Raw genomic sequence first — 19,431 nt, 5'->3', positions numbered from 1 at the left:
CTGTCAGAAACCTGATTGTCAGGGCTATGTATTGAGATTTTAATCATGTTCTCATGCTTCTTTGCACTGTTAATCTATCCTACTATTCAGGGAGCAGAGTAGCTTTGTATATGCATTGATTGGAAAGGGAAATATGGCTAGAACAAAGAAGTTAATTAAACCCTTAATAGAAATGGCACTCTTAAAAACCACAGCTCTCAATTTCAAGAGCCAGAGAAGAGTTTCTTGAATTCCATATGACTGACTTCTCATATCAAATTTCAAAGCCAGGAGAACTATAAATATGGGGTTAACAACACAAATTATAAAATATAAAAATATTACAAATGAGAATTTCAGAAGTTTTTCTGCCAATGTGGAGTGGGGGAAACTTTTATTGAATTACAGGAGGAGGAGGTGGTATCTTGGAGACAGAAATCTGCTGGAAGTAGAAGAGAAAATTAATACAAATGTGAAATTTCTGGGTTCTGCTCTCCATTGGGCTGAGATCCCAGGGTCAGGCTGAAATATCACATACATTTGGGAGAATCTGAGAAGTGACAGACTTGTTTGTTCTTCACTTTGTGTAGAATTAGGCAGGTTCTTGTGCCTTAGAGGCAAATGCATCTAACCAGTACCCAAGCAATGGCTGAGGGAATGGTTTAGGCAAATGGTTCATAGAGCATATTCCTAGAGTCCTATGTACTTCACAGTAGTGAAGGAGAGCATCAGACTAGTGTCCTAAGAGAGAAACAGATACGGCTAAGAAAGGAGAGCAAAGAGAATACAGGTTACAAGGATCTGATCCCTGTAGATTATTAGCAAAATCTACTGGTTTAGGATGACAGAGACTGGATAAGATGCTGTTCCTCAACAAAAGCCAGGAGCAATGCCAGACTGTGGTATGGTGATGTGATAACCGTCTCCTAGCTCCGGTATGGTAATTGGTACATTAGATGCTGGTTATAAAACCAAGGAGAAGGAATGAGAAGGAGAAGGGTGGAAATCTGAGTTAGACTGGATGTTATACAAAATGACTGAATTCTAAACACACATGACTGAATTACTTGAATTGGCATGTTTAACTTTTCTGTCATTCGCAGAAATTGAAGTATATGATCTATATAATTGATTTTATAAAGAAATAAATTTCATCTTTGTATTTCTGAATATTGCAGATGGGAGTAACTGGCAAGGAGGTAGTAAATTCTAGAGTAAATCAAGACCTTTATAAGTAAGCAGAGCCATATCAGCATTCATACTTGGAGAAATATACCCGGTTTGGATATAGGTCAGGATACATGGAGAAAATGTATATGCAAAAGAGGAAATTATCTGGGCTTTTGACAACAGCACGAATTGGGAGGCTGGATTGCATCTGGAAGAAAGTCAAATATATGGACAAACAACTGGGTCCATCCTTTAGTTTTGCTCAGAAAACTTTATAGGAGGGGCTGATAAGCAGAAATAAAGCATATAGTACATTGTCAAGGTGATTGGATTTTGCAGCCCAGCTAGGGTTGAATATAAAGGTGAACGAAAAATATGTAAAAATTCTGCCAATCCTGTTCCTGCACAAATAATTAATGTATCAAAGAGGTGACATCTGGGAGAATTAAAGTTTAAGTTAATTAAAGGTAAAATAAATAATTTGCACTTCAATTGAGTGCCAGCTCAACATACGTTGGAAGGAGTCTGAACGATTAACCCTCACCTCAGCTGCTAGGCACTGGAAAGGGTGCGCACTCTCTGGAAAATAAACAAAACATGTATATTTAGTGTCTAATATTCTGTTATTCACAATGTCCAGAATACAATAAAATCATTACAAAACATACAGAGAACCAGAAAAATATGACTTAGAATCAAGAGGAACAGTCAATAGAAGCAGGCTCACAGATAAAGCAAATTATTAAATTAGTAGGCAAGGACTTTAATACAATAATAAGCATATGTTACACAATTTAAAAGAAAAGATAAGTATAATTTGTGGAAATATGGAACACTTCAGGAGAAAAACAAATAGAACTAAGTAGAAATTTTAGATCTTAGACACTCATTAACAGAACTTAAAATTCCAAGGGCTTTTTCTTTCTGCATTACCCAATCTACTATTATGATCCAATGATAGCTCAGGGAAGTGGAAGTTAAAACCAAAATGAAATATCAGAAAAACTAAAATTAGAAAGATTTGCATGTGACAGGGAGATTGTAAAGAAAAAGTATTCTCGTACATTGCTGGTTACAGTGTAAATAAAATAGTAAACCACTTTAAGTAAGACTTTGCACATACTAAATCAAGTTAAAGATAGACATATTTTTTGTTTTAGCAATTCCACTCCTTGGATTATATGACCAAGAAAACAAGAGCATGCATCCACAAAAAGAATGTATAAGATTTATTCATGACAGCACCAAACTGAAACAACTCAAATGTCCACCTATAATACAACGGATGAAAAATTGTGACATATTCATACAATGAGAAACCATACAGCAATAAAAAATACTACTACATGTAACTACATGAATAATAACAAAAACATGTAGAGTGAAAGGAAAAAGACCTAAAATGTATCTACTGTTTGATTCTGTTTATATGGAATTTAGAAAGAGAAAAATTCTAATTTATGGTGAAGAGTTTAGTATGTTTGTTACCTCTGGGTGTGTGGTTAGTTATTGATATGGCTTGGCTGTGTCCCCACACAAATCTCATCTTGAATTGTAGCTCCTATAATTCCCATGTGTTGTAGGAGGGAACTGGTCGGAGGCAATTGAATCATGGGGGTGGGTCTTTCCATACTTTACTCATGATAGTGAATAATCAATACCACAAGATCTGATGGTTTTAAAAAGAGGAGTTCCCCTACACAAGCTCCCCTGCCTGCTGCTACATAAGATGTGACTTTGCTCCTCTTTCACCTTCCATCATGATTGTGAGGCCTCCCCAACATGTGGAACTGTGAATCAATTAAACTTCTTTCCTTTATAAATTACCCAGTGTTGGGTATGTCTTTATTAGCAGTGTAAGAACAGATTAAAACAGTAAATTGCTACTGGGAGTACTGGGGAACTGCTCTAAAGATACCTGAAAATGTCAAGTGACTTTGGAACTGGGTAACAGGCAGAGATTGGAACAGTTTGGAGGGCTCAGAAGAAGATAGGTAGATGTGGGAAAGTTTGGAACTTCCCAGAGACTTGTTGAATGACTGACTAAAATGCTGATAGTGATAGGGACAATAAAGTCCAGGCTGATGTGGCCTCAGATGGAGATAAAGAACTTGTTGGGAAGTGAAGCAAAGGTAACTCTTGCTATGTTTTAGCAAAGAGACTGGTGGCATTTTACCTCTGCCCTAGAGATTTGTGGAAATTGGAACTTGAGAGAGATGATTTGGGGCATCTGGTGGAAGAAATGTCTAAGCAGCAAAGCATTGAAAAGGTGACTTGGGTACTGTTAAAACCATTCAGGTTTATGTATTCACAAAGATATGATTTGGAATTGGAACTTATGTTTAAAAGGATGCAGAACATAAAAGATTGGAAAATTTGCAGTCTGACAATGTGATGGAAAAGATAAACCCATTTTCTGAGAAGAAATTCAAGTCTTCTGCAGAAATTTGCATAAGTAATAAGGAGCCAGATGTTATTTGGCAATACAATGGGGAAAATGTCTCCAGGGCATGTCAGAGGTCTTTACAGCAGCCCCTCCCATCACAGGCCTAGAAGCCAAAGAGAAAAAAATGGTTTCATGGGCTGGGCCCAGGGCCCCCTGCTGTGTGTAGCCTAGGTACTTGGTGCCCTGCATCCCAGATGCTCCAGCTGTGTCCCCTTTTAAGGGGCCAATGTACAGCTTGGGACATAATTTCAGAGGGTACAAGCCTCAAGCCTTGGTGGCTTACACTTGGTGTTGGACCTGCAGGTGCACAGAAGTCAAGAATTGAGGTCTGGGAATTTCCTTCTAGATTTCAAAGGATGTATGGAAATGCCTGGATGTCCAGGCAGAGGTACACTGCAGAGGTGGAGTCCCTGTGGAGAACTTCTGCTAGGGCAATGCAGAAGGGAAATGTGGGGTTGGAGCTCCAACACAGAGTCCCCACTAGGGCAGTGCCTAGTGGAGCTGTGAGAAGAGGGACACCATCCTCCAGATCCCAGAATGGTAGATCCACTGACAGCTTATACCATGTGCCTGGAAAAGACACAGACAATGCCAGGCCATGAAAGCAGCCAGGAGAGGGGCTATACCCTGCAAAGCCACAGGGTCCGAGATACCCAAGACCATGGGAACCCACCTCTTGCATCAGCATGACCTGGATACAAGACATGGAGTCAAAGATCATTTTGGAGCTCTAAGATTTGACCACCCTGCTGAATTTTGGACTTGCAAGGGGCCTGTACCCTCTTTGTCTTGCCCTATTTATCCCATTTGGAATGGCTGTATTTACCCAATGTGTGTACTTCCATTGTATCTAGGAAGTAATTAACTTGCCTTTGATTTTATAGGCTTATAGGCAGAAGGGACTTGCCTTGTCTCAGATGAGACTTTGGACTGTGGACTTTTGAGTTAATGCTGAAATGAGTTAAGACTTTGGGGGGACTGTTGGAAAGGCATGATTTGTTTTGAAATGTGAGGACATAAGATTTGGGAGTTATCAGTGATGGAATGATATGGTTTGGCTGTGTCCCCACCCAAATCTCATCTTGAATTTTAGCTCCCATAATTCCCATATGCTGTGGGAGGAACCTGGTGGGAGGTAATTGAATCATGGGGGTGGGTATTTCTCATGCTGTTCTTGTGATAGTGAATAAGTTTCATGAGATCTGATTGTTTTATATTGGGGAGTTTCCCTGCACAAGCTTTCTTGCCTGCCACCATGTAAGATGTGACTTTGTTCCTCATTCACTTTCCACCATGATTCTGAGACCTCCCCAGCCACGTGGAACTGTGAGTTTAACAATTAAATCTCTTTCCTTTATAAATTATTCAGTCTCAGGTCTGTCTTTATTAGCTGCCTGAGAACAGACTAATACAGTTATTTACTGGAAAGTGGCATACAGAAACTACTGGAGAGAGGGAACATGTCTTGATCTGTATGGTGGTAATGTATGTATATGCACACATAAAATTTCATTAAGCTGCACACCAAAATTTGTACATTTTTGTGTATGCAAATTACATCACAATAAATAAAAGGAGGTACATGTTAGCATGGGTTATTAGAGCAAAAAAAGATGTTTGGAGATTTTCAGGATTATATAGCTAATTCAAAAACAGGTCATAAAATTTAAACTAATAACAAAATAATAAATATTATGTGCTTAGAAATGATCACAATATAGGAAAACACCTGTTAATTGACTTCTGGTACCATATTTGGGGGTCTCTTATTTAAATGTTTTTAACATGCTAGAATCCTTGCACCTTTATTAGAATCCTTGATCCTCCACCTTCTGGCTGTGGGACCTGGATCCAGTAGTTTAATCTTTGTGTTTCTGTGCCAGTATTGTAAAGCAGAGAAAATAATACCTACTTTATAGGATTATTGTAGAACAAAATTAGAAAATATCTGTAAAGTAATTCGTAGAATGCCTGGAAAATGAATGGGCCTCAATAAATGTTTACTATTGTTATTTGTAGTATTATTCCAACCCATATCTATTTTAGCTACCAATATTGGTTAAAAATAGCCCATGTATCTGTTTTAAGAAAGGTCAGAAAAATATTTCTGGGAATTAATTCTTAAGAGAAAAGAATATGTATTTTGGGAGGCAAACTCATTCACATATCCTCTATAGAAAGACTTGAGAAAAGGAGAGTAGTTTTTACAGTTATATGCATTCATAGATAATTTTATAAAAGTATGTGGAAAATTTTTACAAAATTGAAGATAAAGATTGTGGATTTTGATGTTTAATTATAAAAAATTCTAAATGCATACATCCTTATTGCTCTCTATTTAGAACTTTTTAATAGAATAAATTCTAAAGTCCTTACTATGAATAAATAGTTCTTTATTTGGTCTTGTTTGGAGAAGATGTTCCCTGCCTGCTCTTTTTGTCCCCAAGAAGAATCTGATCTGACTCTACTGAACCCATAATACATTTTTCTGTTGTGCTATTTCACATATTTTGTAATAGTTAATTGTTCCTGTAAGTTTCTTCAGGATAACAGTCCTATTTTAATCAACTTTGACCAGAAATTAGTGCAATGATAAGAGAAATACAGTAGACACACCAAAATCATTTACAGAATGAATAACATTTTAGAGTCTAGAATTAACATAAGACAGTGGGGAAAATATCAAGCAACACACAGCTGGCTAAAATTATTTAAAACATTCATTCTTCAAATCAATATATATGAAGGGCAGGGTAGTCAGCATGTGCTTAAGGGAAGAATATTGAAAAATAAAGATATAGCAACAGATTTTCATTTATTATCTACAGAGCAAGAAGTGACTATTTAGATCCATTTATCAAAGATTACTTAAGAAAAATATTTTTTGATAAAGTATGATTAGCTTAATGTTTAAAACACGTTATTATCATTAACATTTTTACTAAAGTGGAAAGGAAAAAGAAAACAAATTCTAAAATCCTGTATTGAAAATTAAAATCTTTGGGCATCAAAAATATTAAAATGCATATAAATCAGAACTATTATGAATTATGAAAAACAAATAAAAAGGATGAAAAACAGGAAAAAGAAGAGGGTGATACGGATAACAAGGAAACAATGATGAGATGAAAATTGCTAGATTTACCAAAACTGTGTGTAAGTTGTCTGTTGGAGGATTCATGATTTTGTTTGGTTATAGGAAAATTTTAAACAAATAATATAGGAATCATGTATTCTCTTTTAAGAGTGTTTTATTTTAAATTATTAGGTTATTTTATGAACCAGTGATAAACAAAACTGCTGGTTTTACTTGTGTGAAAGTGCTGAGTTCTTCAGAGTTCTTGAAAATTGCTGGAGAGATAAAACAGCCAATTAAACACTTGAGATTTAAGTTCCCTGAAGATTTAACACTTGTATAATCGAAAGTTTTGATCGATAAATCACCATATCATGGCATTTGCAGCATGCCAAGAATTTTTTGTTTCTGTGAGAGATTAACAGGCAATTTTATAAAAAGTGTTTTGTGAAGTGCCTTTTAAACCTTCTTTCCATGAGCTCACCTGCTTTCTTCTTGAGAAAAAAATTATCAATTCTTGGTCTTTTTTCTTTATAGCTAAGTACATCATTTTGTTGTGTCAAGCTGTGATGAGACTCAGCCTTTCTTTCTCTTGATTTACTGCCCAGTTTTCTGGAGAGGCAGAGATGAAACCATTTTCTGGGCATGTTGAACGTATGGACCACACTTTCTTTGCAATAATTCCTATTGAGATGTAGAATGGAACTCCCTCTCCTCCATGACTGACTTCATGAATAGAATGTGTTCAAATTCCAAAGCTGGATTATAAGAAGGCTTCCAGATTATGCCTTGGTCTCTTGGTACACTTGACTTTGGAGACTTAAGCTGCCAAGTGAAGAAACTCAGCTACCCTTGGGCCGCCAAGCTAAGAGAAGCTCCTTACATGAAGAGGCTCTGAAGGATGTGAGAGAGAGGGATGAAGAGCATGAATGCTTTAGACAAGTGAGTGAAGATGCCATCTTGGAGTAGATCATCCAGTCTCAGCTATTCCAGAGGATGCCATGGGCATCAGCTGAGTCCTTCCCATATTACTGACCCAAAAAATCATGAACAATAAAAAATGTTTGTTTTAAGCTGTTAAGTTTTGGGGGTAGTAGATTAGGCAGCAATAACTAATCAGAACAAATGAAAGTCTAGCAAAAACTTGAAATATATTTGTAAGATCAACTTTGCTTTCAACTTGAGCATTTTTATCAGGGAAACACATCAGTAAAACATTTAAATAAATACTAAAATAATAAATTATAAAGGCAATAAAAGTTATTACATTAGCATGTAATAAGTTCTCTGAGAGAGTGTGCAAACAAAATAGAACTCTCAATCACAGAAATAACAGTAATAACAAAAAATGGATAATCTTTATGTCCATTCTTAATTCTCCCTCAAGCAGTGATAAAATGTCAGCATTTCCAACCACCTAAAAAATTCTGCAGAACTGTTTCTGCCTTTCTGACCTGGTTGAGAAATAATGAGAAGAGGATGTCAAGTTCATTAAAAAAAAAAAAAAGACAAATGATTTTGTCACTAGGGGATACATTAATCTCTTTGTCAGGAGAAAACCTTTCATTGGAGGGATAAGCCAAATACAATCCTAATGTTAAAATTCCATTTCAATTGAAAAGAAGCCTTTGATAACCACACTGTAACTTCAGATGAAATTATTATTTTTAAACGTGTAAGTATGGATATTTAACATTAAAATATCATGTTTCTTCCTAAACAATGCAATTCCAATGAATGGTTATGGACAGCAAAATGAAACAAGATGAAATGAATAACTGATATATACAGGTGAGCGTTATTTTTTTTTCAGGAGAAAGTTTCTAAGAATTTTCTAGACAAAAACATTGAGTCAGACTTGATTTTCAATTTGGAAATAATTATTATAATGCTTCCTTTAGTCTTTTGAATTGATATAAACAAGAGTTTTCAGCCTAATTTTTTGAGTTATTGACAAGTAAGAGAATTGTGAGGAAAGGAAAAATACACTCACTCTGATAACCAAAGATTAACAGAAAATGAAGCATTTTTGAATAGAAACTAAGACAAAGTATGGCTGATTCCCAGCCCGGACAGTAAAGCAGTTTCATGCTCTGGACACTCCCTTAGCACACCACATACTGTTCAGTTACTAAGAGTTGATCTGAAGAGGGATAACAGTGGACTGTCAGGAGGAAATGTCTCATAAATATTTTCATATTTCTTCATGATGTGAGCTTTCTGAATGCTAGTAACCTGGATTCAAACATGAATGAGTGGCAAGAACCCTTTGAAAATTAAATTCAGATATGTCCTGGAGAGATTCAGATTTTACTCCCCTGGAACCATTTGTTAGATGACAAAGGGTAGTGATTCTGGAGACATTCTCTTTCTCTTCCCAGAGAGAATTTGTTTATATTAGAAGATATGATTTCTCTTTCTTCTGAAGGGAGGATGGGCAACTATGACAGCCATTCTATGAAAGCTCAGAAATGTATAATTCGGAGGGTTCCTCTCCTGTGGAACAGACCTCTCTCCTCTTGCACAAACTGGGTACATCTGACTTTCATCACATCACCCTGTAGGGGATTGGGGTGTGGGAAACCAATACAAGATTTTTGTAGGTAATCATTCTGTTTTCTGTGTCAGAAACCTCATGTTTTCTGTCAGGACTAGTAAAGACAGATATAAAACTTAGGAAAGTGGTCTATGGGGTAAAATTCCCTATCTTGTAGTGAATGCAATGTGGGCTGGGGTTTGGAGCTCCTTGAGTCTGTTAATCAGGTTTCTGTCTTCATCCTTTTTCTATAATGTTCTTCAAATAAAAATATTTTATTAAAGTTAGTGCTATTTGTTTAAAAATATCACTCAAGATTAAAATTAAGCATTTATTTAATCAATAGAATTGCATAAAACTTTAGCTAAACTCCAAATTCTGTGCATTACCAATTTGGGAGCAAGGGCCAAGTGGCTGTCAGTGAAGCAGAAAATTATTTCTCTCACTTTTATGAAATGGATGAGATTGTTGTAGATGAAGTTTTCCCAATTTGACATGCCCAACCCTGAACAGTGTCTTGCATTAGGTAGTTCTTAGTAAACTTTAATGGGAATAAATTATAGAAGTAGCTTGTTTTAAGACAGAGTATGCATGTGTGTGGCTTCTGATATCAGAGAATCATCCCCAAATCTCATTATAGATTTTAATGTAATGATGAAACTAACATAACCTGTAACCATGTTTAATATATCCATCATGAAAGCATGTTGTATAACAGAAGAATAATGGTCAACATGGAGGCTAAAAAGGCAGCAAGAAGAAGACAGAGTTCATCAAGTTTTGGGAGACCAGAGTTGTCTGGGCTGTTTCATAGTTCTTCATACGCTTACACTGAAGAAGCCAGAGATGATTGGGAGCTAGCAAAGGGCAAGGTAAAAGTCACATATGAATTTTCTTTCATATAACCCAACTCTCTTTTATTTATATATACTTGTGTGATGGATTTAACATATCAATAGCCATTAGTCATTAGCTTTGGCTAGTCACTTTTCAATTGATTGCTTAGAAGATGCTGCCTTTATGTACTAGTTCTCATTTAGTTGCAAAGTTCAAATAGTTGACCTTAAAAAACAAGTGTGTAACTAGAGTAAGATCAAGACTCTGCAGACATGTGATCATTTTAATTCTCTTTTGTCCTTGTTGCCTGACCATTAGTCGCTGATGCACACTGGTAAAATGCAGGTTTTTATAATTGCTTTTGCATAGAATGCAAGTTTTTAATCTGCCCTAGTTGATATTCTACTAAATATAGTTTAATAAATTCTATAGATGAAATAGGTTAGAATATTATACCCTCTAGAACATGACTGATACATGCACATAACACTATGATTTAAATTTCATTTATGACTAAAACCAGAATATAGTAACACACATTGGGTGAATAGCCTGCATTTTCCTGTAGCAATGGAAGTGTGAGTAAAGAAGGTCCTTGATGTTGGGAAACAGTCATCTAGTTGGAGTCATCCTGGTAGAGGCTCCTCTGCCTATCCAGGCCACATAGTTTGATGGCAATATGCATTAAAATCATTCATTTTGATTAATTCTAAACCTGTGCTTAACCAAACAATCATTTTTTGCTGTTTGCTTCTAAGAAGGCTTTGGATATTGGAGAGATGATAACATGGGGACAATGAATATGTCTTTGTGAATTAATTGACAACTGCTATCTTTGTATTAAGGACCCCATTGGAATTCTGCACCTGGTAAGATTTGCTAATACAGATCAATTCGTATCAGAATCTGCTCTAAACCCTTTGACAAAGTGGACCCCTGAGCCCACAAGGGTCACTGATAGATGCCAGAGCTGTCCAGATTCCACAAAAATGCAGAACTTCTGTCACAGTGCTGAAACTTCAAACATATGAGAGATTTAAATGGAAACATTAGATGACAATACAAGGACACTCAGAGACACAGTTTATTTTCACATTTTGGAAGAAAAAACTTTTAAAGAGAATCTGCCATAATTGTGCAGAGTAGGGAAAAGAAAGAAATAAGTCATAGTATCCTTGCTGATATCCTGAAGGATACTTTTAATTCGGGGGTTGCTCTTTTGTGTTTTGTTATTATTACAAGTGGGGAAGGTACTTTTTCCTGCATTACCTAGTATTTAACAAATATTCAGCTTATGGCAAAAGATGGAAGACTTGCTAATACATGTATAAGAAACAAACAGGGTAAAATAATAAATGACACAATGTGCAATGAAGCTCCAAATCCACAAGGCTGAAATGAATGAAAATGGCTTATTAAGAGAGAAGAGAGATTAAAGAAAGTAGGAGGTAGAGAAGACACAAATGGAGAGAAGGAATAATGAACTGAGTCTGAGATGCCCTCTCCAATCAGGTTCATGCTCTTGACATTGAGATCCCTGAGCAAGGCTCTATTCTAGCACTTGAGGGCACAGCACTGAGCAAGACAGATATTGAGGGTCCCTGTTCTTATAAAGCACTTTATTTTAGGGAGGAAGGACAAGGGGGTGTATTTTAAAAGTAAATAATGAATATTCCAGATTCATTGTAAACAGAATATACCAGATAGAGGTATGTGAGATGCTGTTTCAATGTGATGAGAATAAACAGAGAAGTAAATGAAAATAACTTGGAGGAGGTGGCAGAAGAAGCTATTAAAGATTGAGTGGTCAGAAAAGCCTCTCTGGTGAGGTAAAACGTGTGGTAAGACCTCAATTATAAAAAGGAACCAACTGAGAAGACTTCAAGGGCAAACTTTCCAAGCTCAGAGAATAACCTGGGAAGAGGCACAAAGGTGGGAGCCAGGTTGGCACACTTCAAGTCCAAACAGAGGCTGGTATGAAGGGAGCACAATGAACCAGGTGGAGTGAGAGAGTAGAGAACAGAGAGGAGACAGGAGCAAGTGCCGTGCAGCAGGTTTTAAACACCAAGGAAAGGAGTTTACATGTTATCCTAAGTAAATTTGGAAAGCTCTAGAGACTTTTAAGAAGAGAAGCATCAATCATGAAACTATCTATGATCCAAATCCTGCTTCTTTTTGGAGTTTTAAAACATCCTAATTCAAATACCAAGTTGAGGCTTCAAAAATCAGTGGAGACTAAATATTCTTAAATATTATTTTGAAACAAAATGAATCCCATGATTTGTAAGGCAATTCCCAGTTTTTCAAACTACATTAATTATTAAATATTATTGGACTTAAATGGACCGTTTGATCTATTTTGAGATACAGTTAAAAAAATCAATGTTTAAAAAATACTTGATGAGGTCAGGGGCAGTGGCTTATGCCTGTAACCGCAGCACTTTGGGAGGCCGAGGTGGGCGGATCACGAGATCAGGAGATCGAGACCATCCTGGCTAATACGGTGAAATCCCGTTTCTACTAAAAAATACAAAAAGATTAGCAGGGCATGGTGGCAGGCGCCTGTAGTCCCAGCTACTCGGGAGGCTGAGGCAGAATGGCGTGAACCCAGGAAGTGGAGCTTGCACTGAGCCGAGATGGCGCCACTGCACTCCAGCCTGGGCAACAGAGCAAGACTCAGTTTCACAAAAAAAAAAAAAAAAAAAAAAAAAAAAAAAAGACTTGATGAAATAGCCATGGAAAAAACATTTTAAATGTACAGCCAAATATTATACTATTATAATATCTTCAATTTCTAAAGATTCTGAAGAAACCAATTAGAATGAGAAATGAATTCAGCTATTCTGCCCACGTGGAGGAGAGCCAGCTACATAGAACAAGGAAAATAAAAGAACTACAGGTTAGAATTGCTGGTGAAGGAACAAGTTTCTCCATAAAGATGAAGGCAGTCGTATTAAAAAAAGGTCAAGAAAAAAAGAGAATACAGAAAAATATATAAAACCACAGAAGGAGTAAGGGACTAATTTTCTTATTAGGAAATTCTCCTTAAAGGACCTCAATTTCTATGCAGTATTTTTTTTTTTTGTAAAGAAATATAAAGTTCAAATTTCTTGTCTGAATAAAGGATGCTCAGAGAATAGTACCTGCAACTGATTCACAATAGAGTTTTTGCTGTTGTTGTTGTTTGTTTGTTTGTTTTGAGATGGAGTCTCACTCTGTCACCCAGGCTGGAGTGCAGTGGCATGATCTTGGCTCACTGCAACCTCTTCCTCCTGGGTTCAAGCTATTCTCGTGACTTAGCCTCCCAAGTAGCTGAAATTACAGGCTTGTGCCACCATGCCTGGATAATTTTTGTATTTTTAGTAGAGACAGATCTCACTGTGTTGGCCAGGCTGGCCTGGAACTCCTGAGCTCCAGTGATCCACCTGCCTCGGCCTTCCAAAGTGCTGGGATTACAGGTGTGAGCTGCCGCTCGTGGCCTAGAACTTTTTTTTCTTAACAAAAATATTGTCATAAATTGCCCCATAATATCTGCTTTTTCAAAAATGCACTTGACATTTTTCTATATGACTCAGTCAAAAGTTACTTCATTAAATAATAAACTAATAAATCAAGAAATTATATAGAAGCCGTCAGAGTAGAAACAATAAATCATACATCTTAGAAGCATAAACTTATAGGTTTGATAAACTTATTTATATTTAGGTGAAAAGTAAGCACAATGAATTATACGTTTAAAAAACATATAAGCATGTGATTTTATTCCAAAAGTTATGCAGTCTGGGGAGTTTTGAAGTCTTTCTGGTAGAAGTATGTCCCACTATCTGTGAGTCTCATTTTCATAATATATGATATTTTTTAGGATGTTTTATTGTGGCAAAATCATGAATTGTGGCATTATGGACAATCCAGTTAGTTACTGTAAATTGATGCTGTTGAGACAGTAGTTTGAACAAAACGAGATGTCATACTGGCCGTTTGTCTCAAATAAGGCTTTGGTGTATGTTAGCTCAGTAAAAGAAATAAAAGAAGGAAGAAAATGTTGCTGCCAGAAATATGCCATGAATGACCTGATACTAATATAAATACATACCAGCCTTGCTTAAAGAACCCCCTAAAGAATTTCTGAAGGTAGATGGGTAGATACTCTATCCTGTCTATCTTACTGTATACTGGCGAAAGTATGTGCTCTGGACACAGATGAACTTTCTGGGTCCACCTGCGGCAGATGAACCAAACACATTTGAGCTGGGTTGAGTCCCAGCGCAAATTCAGACATTGTCATTTTTGAGAGCAAAATAAATCTCTGAAATTTATTTTGCTCACCTGTAAAATAGGGATAATGATATCTACTTTAGAGCTGATGAAGCTCAAAGAAGATAATTTTTCTGAGTAACAGTGCAGAATAGGTAAGCACTTAATGAATAGTAACTACTAAAATAATAACAATAAAAGCATTTTGCTTTTTCTCCTCCCTTATTGAAGTAGCTTCTTGTATAAAGTAACAAATAGAAGTGTTTGAAAACAAAATGACCTTTCTCTAAATTGACTGCACATTGGGTGGAAACAGGTATAAATGAAAAAAATGATGATTATGAGCAATGATAATTTATTTCCATTTTTATCACATGCCCTTTCTGATCTCTTAGGCTTATTAAAAGAAATGTTTGTCTTATGTAGAATATAAAATTATGAACATGATCAATATTGAGAAAACAGTGACAACTAAAACATAATTATTTAATATTCCTCATTCAATATAATGAACTATCAGAAATATGAAATACATATAAACATATAATTCATTGTGAATTATTTAGTTTGCAAAGGCAAGATAGTTTCTAAAAATGTACATTATATTATTCATGAAGTCTTTTTCTTTAAATAAATGAATAATTAATTCAGTAACTATTTTCATGCAATCCTTTTTTTCATTAAAGTACAAGCCTGAATATAATGTTGAAAAGATTAATTGAGAAATGGAAGCAATCGAAGGGGATCAAACTTCTCTGCCTTCAGTTTCTAGTCTAAAAACTCCAGAAGCTGTAGAAAAGCCTCTGGCATTCCAGTCGACTAAAAAGAAGTATACTCCAGTACACTTTAAATAGGCCAAGATGACTGAAGAAAAAGAGTTGAAAAATGTATGCTAACTTTGTACTTCAAGCTCATGAATTATATAATAGTAACTTCTCAATCCTCATACTAAAACTTGTAGTCTAAACTGCATGTAGTTTGTATCATCTAGTTTCTAAGTTAGAGAGACGGGGAAGATCTTAATGGCAGGAAAAAAAGAAAAAAAATTTTAAAGTAGGTCATCAACATGTTAGAATGGTATGAAGACTAGGAGTCAAGTTAAAAAGCAGAAAATAATGCATTTTCTTAGTACCATGTCTTTAACATTTTGCTTCTTTACTATTAAAGATACTTCTTTTAGAAGTAGGTGTTGGATCCACTTTGGTGGGTATGGAAGAGAAAGGGAAAAGAGCTTGAGAGTCATTGTGGTGACAGAGCATTTAATAGGTTACATATTAAAAATGATTGGAGCTGAAACCCTATGATTGGAGGTATTTATTTTCATTTTTATATGAACCTTGTATTGGGATGGTGGCAAACCCTACAGTTGAAGGTATTTTTCATTTTTATATTAACTTAGTTATTTTTGACCAATGTCAATTTGAACCTTTGTTGCAAGAATCAAAATGGAACAACTGAGGTAGATTCATGTCTGTATTTGAAATTCAACTGTAGGACTTAGATTCCATTTGGTTTGTACACACACTTAGCCCCACTTGGACAAAATAAGAAACTGTGTTTGTGGGAGACTGAGGGATAGTGGCTGTGGGAGAACTGAGAAAGAGATGGAAAACAGTCCCAAGGAAGGAGGCCTAATAGTACTGAGAGGTTTGCTTCCAGATGATGCATGTTTTCACAGTCTAGGAGTTTCCACTTGAGAGTATTGTTCCCAAACAAGTTCCAACAAATATTTGCTAATCAGTTAACATTACAGATATGAGCAAGTATTGTGGTTTCTTTGTTGTTGTTGTTACTGTTTTTTTTTTTTTTCTGTTGGAAGTCTTTTAACAATAGGACCATTTAATATACAATTTTACCATTCTAATATGATGTTCACCAAATCCTCCAGAATTAAGTCTATAAAGATGGGGGTTGGATGGTAAAGGAATAGCAAAAGTGTACCCATGCATAATGGATAACAAAACTGAAGAATCTCAGCATTGACACCAACCTATAAACACAATACATATTGATTGAATTTGATTGAAATAAAATCCTGCATGGAGTGAAATCCAAAATATGTCTTAGACTTTGGCAGTTTTTGAGATCAGAAAGGAAGAGGGAAATGGACAACTGGGTGTCAAATTGAAGTTGACAATAGAATATCCTGGCACTTTGTGCCAGTGCCAAGTAGTTTGTTGCTTGATGCAGATGCTGACTGTATCACCACCTGGGAGCATGAGTCATTGCCGGTCCCTCACATCATTCCCACCGTCTGCCGTGGCAAGCTTGGCAGCACAGCCAGCATGTGAAGGAGGCTGTGGGGCAGACAGAGGCAGAACCACACTGGCATATCCAGAGGCTCCAACCTGGCACCACTATTGCCACTAGTTGAAAACAAAGGTCTAGGAGGCTCCTGGCCTCAGCACAGGCAGAATGCTCCAACACTGTATGTTTGACAGGGATTAAGATGCTAATAAGAATGTGAATGGGGAAGGTAGGCAAGTAAACAGCACTAAGAACTGATAACAAATTCTTGTATTGTCCCTAAAGACACCGTTTTTCTCATTCACTCTGTAATATCCACAATTGCAGGCTACTTCCTGAAGAGATTGTGCCATCAACAATTAAGCACAAATGAGAGATTAAGTGGACAATTCTTCAGATTACCAGTAGTCTTCAGATTACCAGTATCTACTCTTAGATAGAGATATTGCTAGGAGAAGGCACACAAGGTTCCTGTAACTTGTAGGGTCACAGGTACAGTGACTTAGAAAGCAGGAGGTAGCAGGGAAATAAACGTAGCTTGATCATATAATGTAAAATATGTCGAAACCTTAATTTCTCCATATAAATCTTATCATCAAGGTAATATGAAGCTACAAATATTCTGTTGGTTATTTATATTTTACCAGCATAAGCATGTTTTCTGTTGGGTAGGAAGAAGAAAGGAAGAGAGACAGCAATCTCTTTCTAGATCCAGGTCTACCTTAGAATATAGTCCCCAGGACAAGGAAGTCCTAGCTGAGGGTTCAACAGGGTAGGCAGGCCCACAGCCTCTCATGTGAGCAATCTGAAACTATTAGAAGGGAACCTTATCTGGTGAACCCTACTCCTAGAAGAAAGAACTTTCCAGGGCTCCTCTGGAAATGAAATGAGAGTAGCCCAGTCATGGGGCTGCTGTCTAGAGATGGTCTCCAGGTTTCATATGCTAAAAACAAAGAAACTTCCTAATCTACCTTTTCAGGGAATATTTATTCTCTTGTTTGGACTACCAGTCTACACATTTGAGTGTTTCCTTCCTGTAGTTCTGTATCTATTAACTAGGCATAATGGGCTCAACTCTTAAATTGAGAACTATTTCAGCACTGATAACATTGATTATACCAAGTCCATATGGGTAAAGTGACAGAAAGAGTCAAGCAATTACTTGGTGGTGTTCATCAGTGTGAACAGTTTCTACACTCAGGGGCTGAGATGATATAGAAGGGATATTGTTGGCATCCATCAGAACTTCTGGACAGTTTTTTTCCTTGCTGAAGTTCAGCCATGTTTGAGCAGGTAGACAGAAAAACTCTACCCTTCCCTGACACAATGGTACACAGAAGGATCTAGCAAAGTGGTAGATGCTTGAGATTAAATCTGGAAGAGGCTTTAACTGAGCAAACATCCACAAATTTAGCTCTGCCCAGAAAGAGTGTTCAGCAGGAGCAAACTGACTAGTGGATCTCACATGTGCATGATGTCAGGAGGCCTTTTGCGCTCGCTCCCATTGTTTTCTACATCCCTCTAGCAACTGAGAAGCCATGAGGCAGAGTGAAAAAACAGGGGCTTCAGATTCAGACAGGCTTTTGTTTAAATCTTACCTCTACAGCATACCAACTGTGTGAACCCGGGACAAGTTACTTAACCATGTGTGGCTTCAGTTTCCATATCTGTTTAATGAAGAAAGTAATACCAATATTCTGAGAATTGTTCTGAGGATTAAACTTAAAAATAAAATGCATAGTGTGGTGCTGAGTGGACAGCAGATGAGCAGTAAGAAGACATTGAAGGCTGATGAAATTATTCTTGGGGTGACATTGAAACAGAACATCTACAGCTATCCAAATAAGGTAACACTACAATGTATGGACTACTTCACCTGCATATATTGTGCTTTTTTGGTTGCATTCATAGTGTCTTGCCCTTCAAACTTAAAGGCTTTAGGTAATTGATACTACATGGATAGAAAAACACTCAATTTTACTATCATCATTCTCCCCATATATTCAGTGAGGTAATACTGCATTGCCTGTAAAAGATTATATGAAGGCTGAATGCAAAATTATGTAATAGATTTAAAGTATACTAACAGTAGAGTGTATATATGTGTAATTAAGTTCAAATGAGGTCTCTGTATTCCCTGGTTTCATCAGCATGGTTTCATCATATAATACAGAATGCCACTTCATCCCCTGGCAGCTGCTTCATAACTCTCTAAGTCTTGGAGTTTTAAACTAGGCCTTTACATTTATTACCTCTGTAAAACTCCCTCTTATTTCATTTGTCTGAGTTAAAGATCAGTCCCTGATTTCCTTTCTTCATTAACAAAATACTTAATGCTTATTATTTGGTAATAGATCTTCCCAGATGACTATGTTTACTGAATGTTAAAATATTTAGTGTTCAGGAAAATAAAACCTGCAAGAGAGCTAAGTCTTGTAATATAGCAAAGTAAGTTACTAGAGTGAGGGTTTGTGAAAGTCAGAGACAATATTAGAGCAGAGATCAATTTTGAATTGTTGGCCCTGTCAAGATGAGCATTTTAATATCTAAAAATTCCATTAATTATTTTCTAATGAATTTGACATTATTAAGATTACAAGTTATAGTTAAGGATACTGCCATCCTGTTTGTCCTAATATTAAGCAATGATATTTGTTAAGGCTCCCAAAATGTCTTCAGTAAAAGAGATTGTCAATATGTAAGGAATCCATCACCAACGCAAATGATATGTGGCCTCATGGCATTCAGTAAAACTAATGGCAACAATTTACAACACTCACTTAAATCAATTTTGATGCAAATTATTTTTTCATTAAGTAGAAACAGAACATCAAAGTACAGAACAATATGTATAATATACTACATTTTGTGTATAGAGGGTTAAAA

Source organism: Macaca mulatta, chromosome 6 (assembly GCF_049350105.2).
Source record: "Macaca mulatta isolate MMU2019108-1 chromosome 6, T2T-MMU8v2.0, whole genome shotgun sequence".
Lineage (NCBI taxonomy): Eukaryota > Metazoa > Chordata > Mammalia > Primates > Cercopithecidae > Macaca > Macaca mulatta.
Note: the sequence above shows the minus strand (reverse complement) of the source record.